Here is a 14,791-nt window from a genome sequence, read left to right as displayed (position 1 = left end):
TCAGATTTCATCCTGGAGTGCGAGTATTTTTGAGAGAGATTCTCTTACACATGAAAATACAGTAGTGCACTTTTTCTGGGCCCTTGTCCTGTGGATCAGCATTGCTCAGCCACCAGTAGTTTATGGGGGGATAGGGAATAGGATGAAGTGACAGTAGAATCAACTACAGATTTCCACATTTTATGGTATTGTTTTGGTTTAAGATGTTCATGATATGTAGTAGATATAGGGTAGATGATTTATAGCAAGCAACAAATGATACATGAGACATTTTGAATGGGATTCACTAAATTTATTTGTGTCATTTTCATTCAGATTCAAATAAAAGATTCTATATTACATTGCTTTTCTTAATCAGCACTGTTAATATTCATCAATCATCTTTTCTATAGAACAATATTTGTTTCACACTAGAGAAGTCATTAAAACTTACAAAGTAATTGTCCATGACCTAGACTCATATCATGTCCCAGTTGGAATGACAAACTCCCTGTTTTGCAAACAATCTTTTCTCTTTTTTAACCTCCTGTAATGCAAGACTTATTACCCAAGTGTTATTGATTTCAAACAGGTCATTGGTGCTGACTATTGTATACTATCTATCACAGCAGGAAAGAATGATCCGTAACATTGTTAAATCCTCAGCAATCAACACAGAAACACATAAATTTCCACCATTGGCTCTTAAAACACAATTAATTTGTTCATGTTTTCCTAGGAGCAATTAACAGCAGGCAGGAATTTTAATGAAATACAGTTGCGATTCCCATAGGGACTATTTATAATGAACATTACAAAGCAGCAACAGCTTCAAACTGTTTACATTAAGACTTGATTAATAACAGCACCATTAAACTAGCATTAGGGTCCATATAGTGCCAAATTAAGAAATACTGCTAATTACCTAATCATATACATTGGTATGTGCCATATTCAATTAGATTTTTACCATTCTGGCTTTTCCTTCAAGAACAAAGCATTCAAGTGACAACAGCAAACACGACATTCATGTCATCCCTTGCGCATCGTTTTCCAATACAACCTCATTTGTTTGAAAATGTTTAGAAAGCTTAATCAGAGTAAGTGGCTTCTCATGAAAATTACTTAGGGCTACATCAAATTAGCCCTCAGGGGAATTAATTAACAATAGGTTAGAGTTAAGCAAGATGTAAATGCCTTTACCTACATGCAATTTGGAAAGCATTTTCTAAACTAATGAAGTTTTTTTTTAACATTTAGATTTTTACTGCAAGAATAATTTGTTTCAAATTGTTGTGTTTGAGGTTTGTTCTTTCATTCATTCATTTGTTTTTAACTGAGCACTGTACTAAGTGCTTGGGGCACTTACAATGCAACCCTGAACAGTCACATTCCCGGCCCACAATGAATTTACAGTCCAGAGGGTTCCAGCAATACTATCTCTGCCATGCTCAGTGTTTTGCTTTTTTTACATGGTGTTTGTTAAGCATTTTACTGTGGGTCAGGAACTATCCTAAGTCCCGGGGTAGATATAAGATAATCAGGTTAGATGCAGTCCCTGATCCACCTAATAATAATAATAATTGTGGTGTTTGTATCGCACTTACTGTACACCAAGCACTGTACTAAACTCTGGGGTACAGCCCAGATACTCAGTTTGAACATAGTCCCTGTCCCACATGGAGCTCATAGTAGAAAGAAAATGGATATTGAATTACAGATGAGGGAGATGGTCAGTCTTAATCCCCATTTTACAGATGAGTTAACTGAGGCACAGAGAAGTTAAAAGACTTGCCCAAGGTCACACAAAGACAAGTGGTAGAGGTGGGATTAGAAACCAGGTCTTCTGACTCCCAGATCTGTGTCCTTTGCACTAGTGCATGCTGCTTCTCAGGAGCTGTGAGGCTTTTAAATTAATTCATTCAGTCGTATTTATTGAGTGCTCACTGTGTGCAGAGCACTATATTAAGCACCTGGAAAGTTCAATTTGGCAACAGATAGAGACAATCCCTACCAAAACAATGGACTCACAGTCTAGAAGGGAGAGAAAGACAACAAAACAAGTAGACAGGCATCAGTAGCATCAAAATGTCCCATAGTTCAGCTGGCTATATATAACTTTTCAGACAAGAGCAAAATCAAGTTCAGTCTTTTTCCTTTAAAACAAACCCTTTCTTAGGACACCTTTAAATTAGATGATTTCTTAATGCAATATTAGCAAAGAAGTGGGTCTACATGGTTTAATATATTGAGGAAATGGTGGACTGCCATATTAGCTGTGGTTTCTTATGGGATTATTTGTTTTTTTTAGTCAAAGGACTTTGGTATGGATTTGGCTTGACCCAGGGATTGATTGCTATGTTCTGTTCCAGGCCTATGTCCCATACCAACCCTCTTGATCTGTGAACCTAGCAAATTATTCACCACAAACTTCATGAAAGAAATGTTCACCTACTAGAGCTAATACTGATATTTCTTGATATTTCTCCTTCATATGAATGCAAAGATACATGAATTATTAGTAACCTGTAAGAGGGAGGAGAAGTGTGGAATGGGAAACTGAGGTCACATTGCTTAAGAGAAGGGAGGAAACCAGCTGGAACTACAAACTGAGCTGTAACCCAGAGATGCAATAATGGAGCCTCGCCTTGAAGAAGAGCCCACTCACAAAATACTGGTAGTTTGTGAAGTTTCTCCAGAAAACAAGACTTAAAAGTAACTAGGGTAGCTTGTTAATGGGGGTAGATACTAAAGCAGGAATGGGGTCAGGGAAGGAAGCAAGGAGCTAGGTTTAGTGGAGATAGATATATTGGATGCAGTATGTTTAATCTTTATCTTTGGTTGTGGAAAGGATTCTGAGCAGGCAGTGCAGTGGGAAATCCGAAAAAAGCTCATTGCTCATGTAATCACTTCATCCTTTCTTCACTTACCTAACAAGCCCCAGAGCTGAGACACTGTTATATTTAGGAAAATTATCCACATATGCCATTTCCTTCTAGAAATATTTTCGAGTGAGACAGCACCTTAAAATTTTTTTAAAAAATAGGGGACCAGGATTTGCATCATGTTCGGTATTGAAAGCAACAAATTCTCAAACGGCTTTAGCTTTTGATTCTAACAGATTAAGTAATGGATTATGGGGCACGTTGTTGTGTACAGCCCTCTTCTTGCTTCCCTCAGTATTTCCTTTGCAATTCTGGCTGCTACTTTCTGCCAGGTGACCTATTTGTAACTTCATTTCCAAAGATTGATGTCACTGTTTCACGTCTTCGTTGTGTCCTATAAAATATTTATTTAGTGACAGATGGTAGTTGTAACTAGAGGCAGGTTTACCAGAGAATTTAGTATTAAAGTGTGTATAGTGTCTCTTTTCCAAAAATGAACACTTCTCTCTCTGTGTGTGTATAAATCTCTGTCTCTCTGTCTCTCTCTGTTTCTTTCATGTTACTCATTCCCACCATTCCTTGAACCATGTCAGTGATATTTATTGGATCTTTTCTAGGGTAATAATATGGGGGAGAAATAATGAACACTCCTTGGATCCTCTCTATGGCTCCTTGGAATGCTCCTAGAACCTTCTCTATGGAGGTAAACTTGTGGTAGCAACAGTGAGTGGACCTTAGTCGTCCTTTAATAACTCTAGGCCAGCTGTGACTCAGAAAACCTGTTACATATTTTACTATTGGAAACTAGGAAGGCCAAGGAGTAGGGGAGGGCATCAAGTATGAATAACAGTTGTCTAGTGGGGTCTGGAAACCACCATTATTATTCTGTCCTGTCAGTTTGTAATGGCATTGACGAAGTGCTTGCTAAGTACTAGGCTAAACTCTAGGATTAATATGTGATAAAATTTCAGGTTTTAGATATTAGACCCTTCACCATTGGCCTGGCAGGAGGACTGCAGAGAAAGGACCAAAAGCCCAGTCTTCCCTTCATTCAGAAGCTATTGGGACATTTTGGCAAGAGACTGGTCCCTCTGCCAAGAGAGAAAGCCCTATCTAGGGGTGGAGCTTAATTCTCCTGAAGACCTGTGTGGCTAATTGGATCAGTTAAGTTTCCTGAGTTGCATACTAAGTAGTGCATTTCTCTCTGCTTAGGCAATAATTGAAGTAAAGAAGTAGCTTGGGTGTGCTAAATTGGGGTTAATTTTAGACTGAATCCTTATCCTAGCCATTTTTGCCACCTGGAGTCATGACAACCAGTTTCTGCTAATCAGACCATCTAGCTAGAACTTGCAGTTTTAAACATCCCTGGCTAGCAAACTTCTATTTGGTATTTTTGTTGTTAGTATTTCCAATTTGTAATACTGACTAAGTCTCAACTTTGGTCATTATCCTATTTAGGAAAATAGTTTGGTCATAATAATGATCAGAATAATTGTGGTATTTGTTAGGCACTTACGTCCAAAACATTGTACTCAGCACTGGGGTAGATCCAGTTTTGATGAGCACATGGGGCTCACAGTCTAAGAGGGATGGAGAGCAGGTACTGTATCCCCATTTTGCAGGTGAGAAAACTGAGGCACAAAGAAATTAAACGATTTGCCCAAGATCACCAACAGTCAAGTGGCAGAGCCAGGATTAGGACTGTGGTCTACTGACTGCCATTCCCATGCTCTTTTCATCAGGCTATGCTGCGTCTCAAGCCATAACAATAATAATAATAAGTATAGTATTTGTTAAGCACTTGCTATTAGTGTCAGGTCCTGTACTAAGTGCTGGGCTGGACACAGTCCCTGTTCCACTTGAGGCTTAGTCTTAATCCCCATTTTACAGGTGAGGTAACTGAGGTACAGAGAACTGGAGTGACTTGCCCAAGTTCACACAGCAGTCAAGTAGCAGAGTCAGGATTACAACTCAGTTACTTCTGACTTCCAGATCCGTGTTCTATCCACTAGGCTATGCTGCTTCCCGTAATTACCGAGGTTCACAAGTATGGTTGAAGAGAAGAGGTACATAGGAAAAGTAAATACAATGAATGCCATAAAGTGTATCTAAAATGAAATTTAAAAATAGAATTATAAACATTATCTTCGAGGGAGAGTGTTGGTCATCTTCCCCTTTCAAGACACACACTTTGGTAAAAACAGCTTCAGCCTTCCTAATATTTTAATAGTTTGAGAGACTTGGGAAATACCCCTGCTTCTGAAAAAGGTAGAGTCTGCACTTCTGTGGTTTTGGACTCTACTAGACTATAAACTTCTTGTGAGCAGGGAACATGTCTACCAAGTCCATTATCTTGTACTTTTCCAAACAATCTCTGACTCTGTACAGAGTAAGTGCCCAATGAACAGCACTGATCAATTGACTTAGACCTGGAGATTGCACAAGCATGGAAACCCAGTCCCAATTTTTGAACTCCAGTATTCCTGAAGACCGTGAAAACCAAGCGTTTAAAAAATTTATTTCTGCTTCTGTATTTTATGTGGACATTGGTAAGTTCAGAACCTAGAAAAAAACAGTTGGGCATCCAGAAATATTTTCTTCTTTTAGAAAGCTATAGCTTCATGTGGTGGAAAAAGCACTTTCTACTTATTTTTATGGTATTAGTTTAAGTGCTTACTATGTGCCAGGCACAGTACTAAACTCTGGGGTAGATACACTTAATCGGGTTGAACATAGTCCATGTCTCCTATGAGGCACACAGTCTTAATCTCCATTTTAAATATGAAGTTAATGAGGCACAGAGAAGGTAAGTGACTTGCCCAAGGTCATGCAGCAGACAAGTGTGGAGCCGGGATTAGAGCACAGGTCCTCTGACTCCCAGACCTGTTCTCTATCCATTAAATCATACTGCTTCTCAAGGCTACCTTGTTTATGTACCTCTACATATTCACATTCTATTTTTTATGAAGAAATATATTGGCTTAGCTTAGTTGTCCTCACTATTGTATATACAGGAAGTATACTCAGAAACGGTATCTGCTGTTAACCAAAAGCACTATTCATTTTAGTTTAAATTGTGAATTGAAAATCCATTTTACAGTGACTCAGAATTTCTAGCATTCACATTTTCTCTGTGAAGCAGTGCAAATCTACCGCAATTCATTCCTATTGAATTTGCTTTCAAAACGGTTTTGCTCCACTTATTTTAGATACTTTGAAAAGTTTTCCTAAAGAGGTCAAGGAAATTTGTAGGAATTGAAATTACGAGCATCAGAATTGCTAACTCTATTAAAATATTTAGAATGTCATTTGGAATGAACCAAAGTCAAAGTAATTAAGTACAAATGCTGTGTAAATTACTGCTCTTCATTATCAATGTTGCTTTTTCCTCAAACCTTAGCACATCTGTAGCTCTGTGTTAAACCTTCTATTTATATGGTTTAAGAAACTGTGATTTCTGATTGCTCCATTTCCATTAGATACATATTCAGATACACAATTATCACATTTCTCAAGTATCCCCAGAATGAACTAAACTCAAGACAAGTTTTACTTTTGAAAACAGTTTTGGCATTTAAGTATTTCAGGTTTGAAAACAGTCTTTCCAGCTTTGTCATGAGAGCAGCCTTTCTCCAATCTCATTTTGTTGCAAATTCTGAACTTATTTAGCACTGAGAAGCAAAGTCGCCTAATGGTTAGGGTAAGGAGCTAGGAGTAAGAAGGACCTGGGTTCTAATTCCAGCTCCTCTATTTGTCTGCGGTGTGACTTTGGGTAAATCACCTTCTCTGTGCCTCAGTTACCTCATCTGTAAAAATGGAAATTAAGACTGTGAGCCACATATGAAAAATGGATTGGGTCCAACCTGATTTGCTCTGAAGTACCCCAGCACTTAGTACAGTGCCTGGTACAGAGTAAGCACTTAAATATCATTAAAACATCAGATTAGGGAAAATATCAAAAGAGGGAGAAAATAAACAGCAATTTTGCTGCCGTCAACGCATCAATTCAGAAGCTTTGAGGGACTAAGGATGGAATATTCTCTAGCAGGTTATCTTCCAATAAGTAACAACACCTGATTTAGTCCATTCTTATAATTATAGTATTTGATAAATGCTTGCTATGTGCCAAGCATTCTACTAAACTAGTTAGAAGATAATCATCTTGGACTTGGTCCCCATTCTATACAAGGCTAACAATCTAAGTAGGAAAGAGAACAGATATTTCATTCTCATTTCACAGTTGAGACATAAAGAAGTAAAGTGACTTGCCCAAGGTCACTCAGCAAACAAGTGGCAGATCTGGGTTTAGAGCACAGGTCCTCTGACAACCTGGCCTTGATCTTTCCACTAGACCGTGTTTGTTTCTTCTTTGATATTCTCTCATATTGTCATTATTCAATGGACCAAGCATGGTGGTAAGACTTGGACACTGATTACACATTTGACTTCCAGTTGAGTTCCACCCACCACCAACACTTTATGTCAAGTGGCAAGACAGGATCACAAACAGCAGTGTATTACAACACTGTCACATCACCGAGATTAAAGAAATGCTCATCCCATCATACCTTCACAACGTAGGATCCCTGAGGAGAAATGGCAACGTCAAGACACCAAATCAAGTGCTTTTGGAGATGCTACAGTGACCTACAGGACAAAGCAAGGGCCTGGGAGTCAGAAGGACCTGGGTTCTAATCCTTACTCAGCCACTTGTCTGGAGTGGGGCCTTGGGCAAGTCACTTCACTTCTCTGGGCCTCAGAGAAGGAGTAGAGAAGCAGCGTGGCTCAATGGAAAGAGCACGGGCTTGGAAGTCAGAGGTCATAGGTTCAAATTCCCACTCAGCAGCTAGTCAGCTGTGCAACTTTGGGTAAATCACTTAGCTTCTCTGTGCCTTAGTTATCTCATCTGTAAAATGAGGATTAAGACTTTGAGCCCCACATGGGACAACCTGATCACCTCGTATCCTCACTAGTGCTTAGAACAGTCCTTTGCACATAGTAAACGCTTAACAAATGCTATCATTATTATTATTATCTGTAAAATGAGGATTAAGACTGTGAGCCCTATGTGGGACAGGGCCTGTGTCAAGCCCGATTACCTTGTATATTGTTATGTTGTACTCTCTCAAGCACTTAGTACAGTGCTCTGTACACAGTAAGTGTTCAATAAATACAATTGACTAACTACCCCAGTGCTTAATAAAGTGCCTAGCATTAATAACACAATTATTATTATTTTTGTTGAGCTAAAGTTCAGTAATCATAGAAAAATATACCAAAAGGAGGGGGAACATTAGTCTACAGAATTTGGTCAAGAATTTAAATACCATCATTCTAAGAGAGCAAATAAGATCTTCAGTACACTTGGTAATCAGAAGGTTATCATTTGAGTACCTTTATGACTGCAACCTCCCTTTCTTTTTAAGGTGTTTTTTTTCTCTGCAAAACTACTCTTGAAATCAGGGAATCGTTTTTGTCTTATTCATTCATTCATTCATTCAATAGTATTTATTGAGTGCTATGTGCAAAGCAGTGTACTAAGCACTTGGAATGTTCAAATCGGCAACAGATAGAGACAGTCCCTGCCGTTTGACGGGCTTACAGTCTAATCGGGGGAGACAGACAAAAACAATAGCAATAAGTAGAATCAAGGGGATGAACATCTCATTAACAAAATAAATAGAGTAATGAAAATATATACAGTTGAGCGGACAAGTACAGTGCTGAGGGGAGGGGAACGAGAGGGGAAGGAGCAGAGGGAAAGGCGGGAAAGAGGGCTTAGCTGAGGCGAGGTGAAGGGGGAGGTAGAGGGGCAGCACAGGGAGCATAGGGAAAAGGGGGAGGTCAGCTTGGGAAGGCTTCTTGGAGGAGGTGAGCTCTAAATGGGGTTTTGAAGAGGGGAAGAGAATTAGTTTGGCAGAGGTGAGGAGGGAGGGCATTCCAGGGCAGCAGGAGGACGTGGCCCAGAGGTCGATGGTGGGATAGGCAAGAACGGGGGATGGTGAGGAGGTGGGCGGCAGCGGAGCAGAGCGTGCAGGGTGGGCAGTGGAAACAGAGAAGGGAGGAGAGGTAGGAGGGAGCAAGGTGATGGAGAGCCTTGAAGCCTAGAGTGAGAAGTTTTTGTTTTGTGTGGAGGTTTATAGGCAACCACTGGAGGTTTTTAAGAAGGGGAGCAACATGCCCAGAGTGTTTCTGCAGGAAGATGAGCTGGGCAGCGGAATGAGGAATAGACTGGAGTGGGGAGAGAGAGGAGGAAGGGAGATCAGAAGAAGGCTGACACAATAATCCAATTTACAAAAAGCAGCTTGCCAATGGGTTCCACTTTGTCAGAGAAGGAAGTGTTAATTAATAATGATGATGTTGGTATTTAAGCGCTTACTATGTGCCGAGCACTGTCCTAAACGCTCGGGTAGATACAGGGTAATCAGGTTGTCCCACGTGAGGCTCACAGTCTTTATCCTCATTTTACAGATGAGGGAACTGAGGCACAGATAAGTGAAGTTACTTGCCCAGAGTCAAACAGCTGACAAGTGGCGGAGCCAGGTTTCGAACCCATGACCTCTGACTCCCAAGCCAATTAATCTGTGCTGTTCTTCATAGACCATAGACCTATCAGTAATTTAATAAGAATGGACTAGAATCTGTTTCTCCCACATCAATGAATTGCTTCTGAAATTTATGTGGTACTGCTTTTGGTCCAGTGGAAAGAGTTTGGTTTGAGGAATCAGGATACTGTGGGAATGCGATCTTCCACCCAAGATTACTCAACTATAGGCACACCTGTAATTAGAGCCCAGGTGTCCTGATTCCCAGACCAGTGCTCCTTGCACTGGACCAAGAACAAGGATAAAAAATAACATGGATGTTCACAGTACCTAGAAAAGAATACAGCAAAACCAGAAAATCCTATTAAGAGTAGAGCAAAATTAGTTATGTTACAGCAAGAAAGTGTAACCTAATGATTACTTAGTTAGGCTTGTACATTTTAGTCACAAGATGGTACTCTTGTCATGTGATTTAGAAGAAGGTATTTTAGTATTGAAAATGAAAGTTTTATTTAAATTGCATTCATGCATAGAATACACATATGTTTATATGATGTATATATGTGCCTGCATGCATTTTAAATAAAAATAAATATCTTCTGTGAAAACATATGAATACATCTATAGGTAGCTACATTTTCACAGCAGAAGATAATTTATTATTATATTAATAAGCTAATAATTCTGAATAAGTTAATAATTACACATTTGATTCAGAGCTCTGTCAAGTTTTATCTGTCCCTTTTGAGATCCCAAATGTGTTAACAAATATCACAATATGCCTTTTCTGTGGGGTGACTAAAGTAGGAGCAGTTGGCCCTTTGGGGATTTTGTATATTACTAGATTTATGACAAATAGTTTGTTTAGCATTGTTAACAAGAATTTCAATTTTTGCGGTTCTCTCTCTTTTTTTTGAATTGACAGCATATCCTTTCTCAGAAGGAAGATAAAATGTGAACAAAATTGTTTTAACAACTAAAAGGTGGGGAGAAGTTATACCTAGAATAGGTAGGTCCATATTCTTTGATAAGTTCCATTCAGCACCTATAAGACCATCAGTATCCTACCAAAATGAAGGTTTATAAAGCTGAAATGGCTCCCACCTTCTAACTGTGCATGAAACCTTAATACAGGACACTCTTCCAGCAACTGAGCAGATTTACCAGTGTCATCTAGGAAGTAATCTCAAACCCAAAGGGTAAGAATCGTCAACAACAAGGTCCTTCAATGAAGGCATCTCACCAATATTGAGATCAATTGATCATTTTTCTTGAGTGCTCATTTTGTGCAGAACACTGTACTAAGCATTTAGGAGAATGTAGTAAATGAAATTGCTTGATTAATTCCACCTCTGAGCCAGAATTAAGCCTTTGTAAAGAACTGGTCAAGTCCAATGAACTCTCTCTTCTTCTTCGTCTTTTGCAGGTTGGATCCTATGTCTCTATTATGGGAAGATCCATCTTTGCTCTGCTTCAAATAGGTCAAATGTCAGGTGGTAGGTTTTCTCACTTTGCTTAACCAGAACTGTTTGTAAAATAGGCCAGAAAAATAGAGACCTAGTTTAGCATTTGGGATCACATCTTCTCCCTAAACAAAAGCCTTAGTGAAGAGGAGACCTTGTGCTTTGAAGGTCTGTCCTCAATCAGAGGTTGAAGAGCTACTTTTTCTAATTATCAGTCCTTGGTCTGTCAATCACAGTTGGGGAATTGACATATGAAGCCCTCTCGCATTGTTTTCAGTTGTGATTCTGATTAAATTTTGTTACTGACTGTGCCCGATTCCCACCCGTATATTCTTTTCCAGGACTTAATAAATAGTTACAGCTATTATCCTACTATTATTCCCTCTAGACTGTAAGCTCATTATGGATAGAGAACATGTCTTTTAGATCAATTGCCTCTAAGCTCCCAAGAGCTTAGTACAGTGCTCTGTACATAAGTGCTCAGTAAATAAGATTGATTGATTGTGGACCAGCTCTTTTGCAGAGCGTTTGTTCAGCCCTTGTCTAGGCCCTTTATCTTCCTCATTCCTTACGAATGCTCTGGGTGTAGGAAGGGAAGCCTTTTTATTCCTATTGAATGTATTTCAGGGCAAAGGCCCCAGAGTGTTCATATGAAATACATGCACCTTTCAGGTTGCAATCAAATTACGTTCCTTGGAAGTACCTATATCATGAGAGGCTGGGCCATGAAGTATGTTTTCTCACAGGATATACCCGTTGTAAATTAAGTTCCATCTCAAAATCACTAGAAGTCACCTTGCAAAAATCACTACTGTTTGCTGAGTGACTACTGTGTGCATAGCACTTTAAATAACACTTGGGATGATACAAACAAGTTATTCACTTGCCCAATAGATGCTTACAATCTCGTTGGAATGACAGTTTTGTGTACCTAGGTGCTAAGTGGGTTGTGGTGACTTAAGTATTAAGATGGCCCAAAAGGTATCTTGTTAATGGCATTTGGAGATGATAAATCAGGGCTTTGCACTAGACTTAGTTAACTGATCATGTGGGGAACTCTTTCAACTCACCAGGCTTTAAAGTCATGCAAGATCTTCTTTAGGCTAATGTCTCTTATAGGTTGATGTCATAGCCTGACCTTAATAGCAGACCAGGCTAAATAGTTATAGCTAAACCAGGTTGTGATGGAGAAGGACAGATAGCTGCTAAAGGAATTGGGCAATCCCTCCTTCCAATGCCCCCATTCTCCTACATGAATTAACAAGCAAACCTGCAAGCCACCTCTGTAGCTGAGTGCTACAGCTTAAATCAAGACTAATGCCTTTTACCAAATCTCGGTGCAAACATGATCCTTGTGACACTGACACCCACCCTGCTACCTTCTCAAGTAGAAAGAGAAGTAGAAGGAGACATAGTAAAGGAACCTGTTATTTTCTCTCCCTGGCTCTTTCCCGCCCCTTTTTTCTTCTTCTCTCTTCTACTTTTCTCTTTTCCCCTATTTATAACTTTCTCAAGAACACCTCCACAATGAGATTAGATATATTGTAGTTAATTTAATGTGTGTCTAATTTGTATGATTGGCTCTTTGCATGCCAAGTATTCAGAGGTTTTTTGGGGGGGCTCAGAAAGGTTGCAGATCCCTGCTATAAAATCACAGGAAGCTATGTAGATAATTAACCAACACTATCAATCATTACTGAAATACCTGGGGCTGAGAATTAGCCTATAGTCCAAGGTTACAGTCCATCAGCAACCAGAATAGAATAAGATTATGATAAGGGCACTAATCCCAGTTCTGCCACTTGTGTGCTGTGTGACCTTGGGGAAGTCACTTTACTTCCCTCTGCCTGAGTTACCTCGTCTGTAAAATTGGGTTGAGACTATGAGCTTCATACGTGACAGGGACTGTGCCCAACCCAATTTGTTTTTATCCACCCCAGCACTTAGTACAGTGCCTGGCATATAGTAAGCACTTGACAAATATCACAATTATTATTATCATTATTATTTTCCATCTAGCAGCACCATAATCAATGATCCAAGGGTAGAATAGAGGTAGAATACCACATCAGAAAGCTTAGTGTATATTTCTGCTCCAACATGACATCGAGAGGCTAATCAAGCTAAATAAAATGGGGATAAAATACCTTTCCCTCTCCCTTAGACTGAGATCTCTATGTGCAAAAGGAACTGTGCCAGTTTTGATTGTATTGTATCTGCTTCAGTGCTTAGCACCGTGCTTGACCCTCAGTATGCATTTAACATAGCACAATCATTATGATTATTATTAGCATTATTTCTATCAGTAATTCTAACACCAATCTTAATGTAACTCTTGAATTTTCCATGGACACTAAGTCTGATTTTTAGAGAAGTCTGGTCTAAGTGTCTGGTTCCCATATTTAACATCCAAGACACAGTGGATTACGGTAAATGTTCTGTAGATTACAGTCTATCCACCAACATAAAGGTATGTATGCTTGTCACATCATACCTTCACTGGGCAGAGGTGAATCAGTATGGCCTAGTGGCAAGAGCACAGGCCTGGGAGTCAGAGGACCTAGGTTCTAATTGTGGTTCTTCCACCTGTCCACTGTGTGACTTCGGGCAAACCACTTAAATTCTTGGTTCTTCTGTTACCTCATCTATAACATGGTTATTAAGACTATGAGCCCCAAGTGGGACAGGTACTGTGTCCAATTCAGTTAACTTGTTTCTACCAAGTGCATAGTAGAGTTCCTGGCACACAGTAAGTGCTTAGCAAATACCACAATTATTATTATGTAATTATTATTGTTATTTTACCTTTATTAATAATAATAGGATCTCTAGACTGTAAACTCATTGTGGGCAAAGAATGTGTCTACCAACTATGTTGTATTGTTCTCTCCCAAGCACTTATGACAGTGCTCTGCACACAGTAAGCACTTAATATACCACTGATGGTGATAATGATCCAAAGGGATATTTATGGTGAAATGGGAAAATCATTAACACAGTGGACAGAAGAAATGTTTTAGTCACAATTAACCTCAAATGATGTGGTATAGCAATGATCAGTTTGCCTATCCAAAGAAGAAGCCAAGCTAGTATGGAATATAATAGAGATGGGGTGACTGTTGGAACAGAAAATTTGAATTAATTGTAGCATAGAGGGGGAAATGAAATGGAACCAAGTCCTAGAGAAACTGGAAGTGGAGCCAGAATAAGTGATGCTGCAGCAGGGAGAAAATTCTTTGCACATCATGGAATTGTTGATTTCTTTTTATAGCTTTTATCAGCCACACTGATGAGATCTCATTATCGCAATAATGTTATCTTTGGACCTAGAGAAGAGCCTTATCTGAGAGAAGAAGGAACTGTTAATTCAGTTCCTCTCCTTCTCTAGGCAGGACAGTTAGTATTCATACAACCTCTACTCTCGGAGATTGCTTGTAGGTCAGTTTTCTCCTGTAAGAATGGGAGACCTTCCTAACAGCCCCTTCTCATCTCCCACTTGTGAAGGGAAGGTAGTTAGTATTCAGAGAATATTGGTGTGAAACAGAGCTCAGTCAAATGTAAAACAATTCTATAGTGTTTTCTTTCATATAATTTATTCATTGTTTCCTGTCTTCCTTTTTTTTAATATGGTTCTTTGTGGAAAGCAATGTGGTTTAATTAATTCATTCTCACAAATTAAGTAGGTGACTAAATTGCTATATTCAAATACCCAGTTAGCCTTTTACCCACAAGACAAAATTATTCACAGTAATTCCATATTCTGCATTAAAATTTACAGTTTGTGTCCCCTAAGAGGAAGATAAAATTTTAAGTGAAAGGATGATTAATGCAAATAGCATTGTTCCTAGAAATTATTCAAAGAAATGTTCATATTTGACTTCTATAGATAGGAAAATGTTTTAAAATGACAATGATATAG

The 14,791-nt window shown here is 39.1% G+C and overlaps 1 long non-coding RNA gene across 1 annotated transcript in view; it reads left to right on the top strand.

The window, feature by feature from the left end:
* Positions 1 to 11,173, top strand: part of LOC114811317 — a 184,218-nt gene extending 173,045 nt beyond the window's left edge. The window contains exon 3 of the long non-coding RNA XR_005659997.1: positions 10,836 to 11,173. This is a non-coding gene — a long non-coding RNA (uncharacterized LOC114811317). The remainder of the gene's footprint in view (positions 1 to 10,835) is intronic.
* Positions 11,174 to 14,791: the final 3,618 nt, after the last annotated feature.

The sequence above is a fragment of the Ornithorhynchus anatinus genome, chromosome 4 (assembly GCF_004115215.2).
Source record: "Ornithorhynchus anatinus isolate Pmale09 chromosome 4, mOrnAna1.pri.v4, whole genome shotgun sequence".
NCBI classification, from domain to species: Eukaryota; Metazoa; Chordata; class Mammalia; order Monotremata; family Ornithorhynchidae; genus Ornithorhynchus; species Ornithorhynchus anatinus.
The sequence above is the reverse complement of the archived record's forward strand: the minus strand, read 5'-3'. Positions and strand labels throughout refer to the sequence as shown.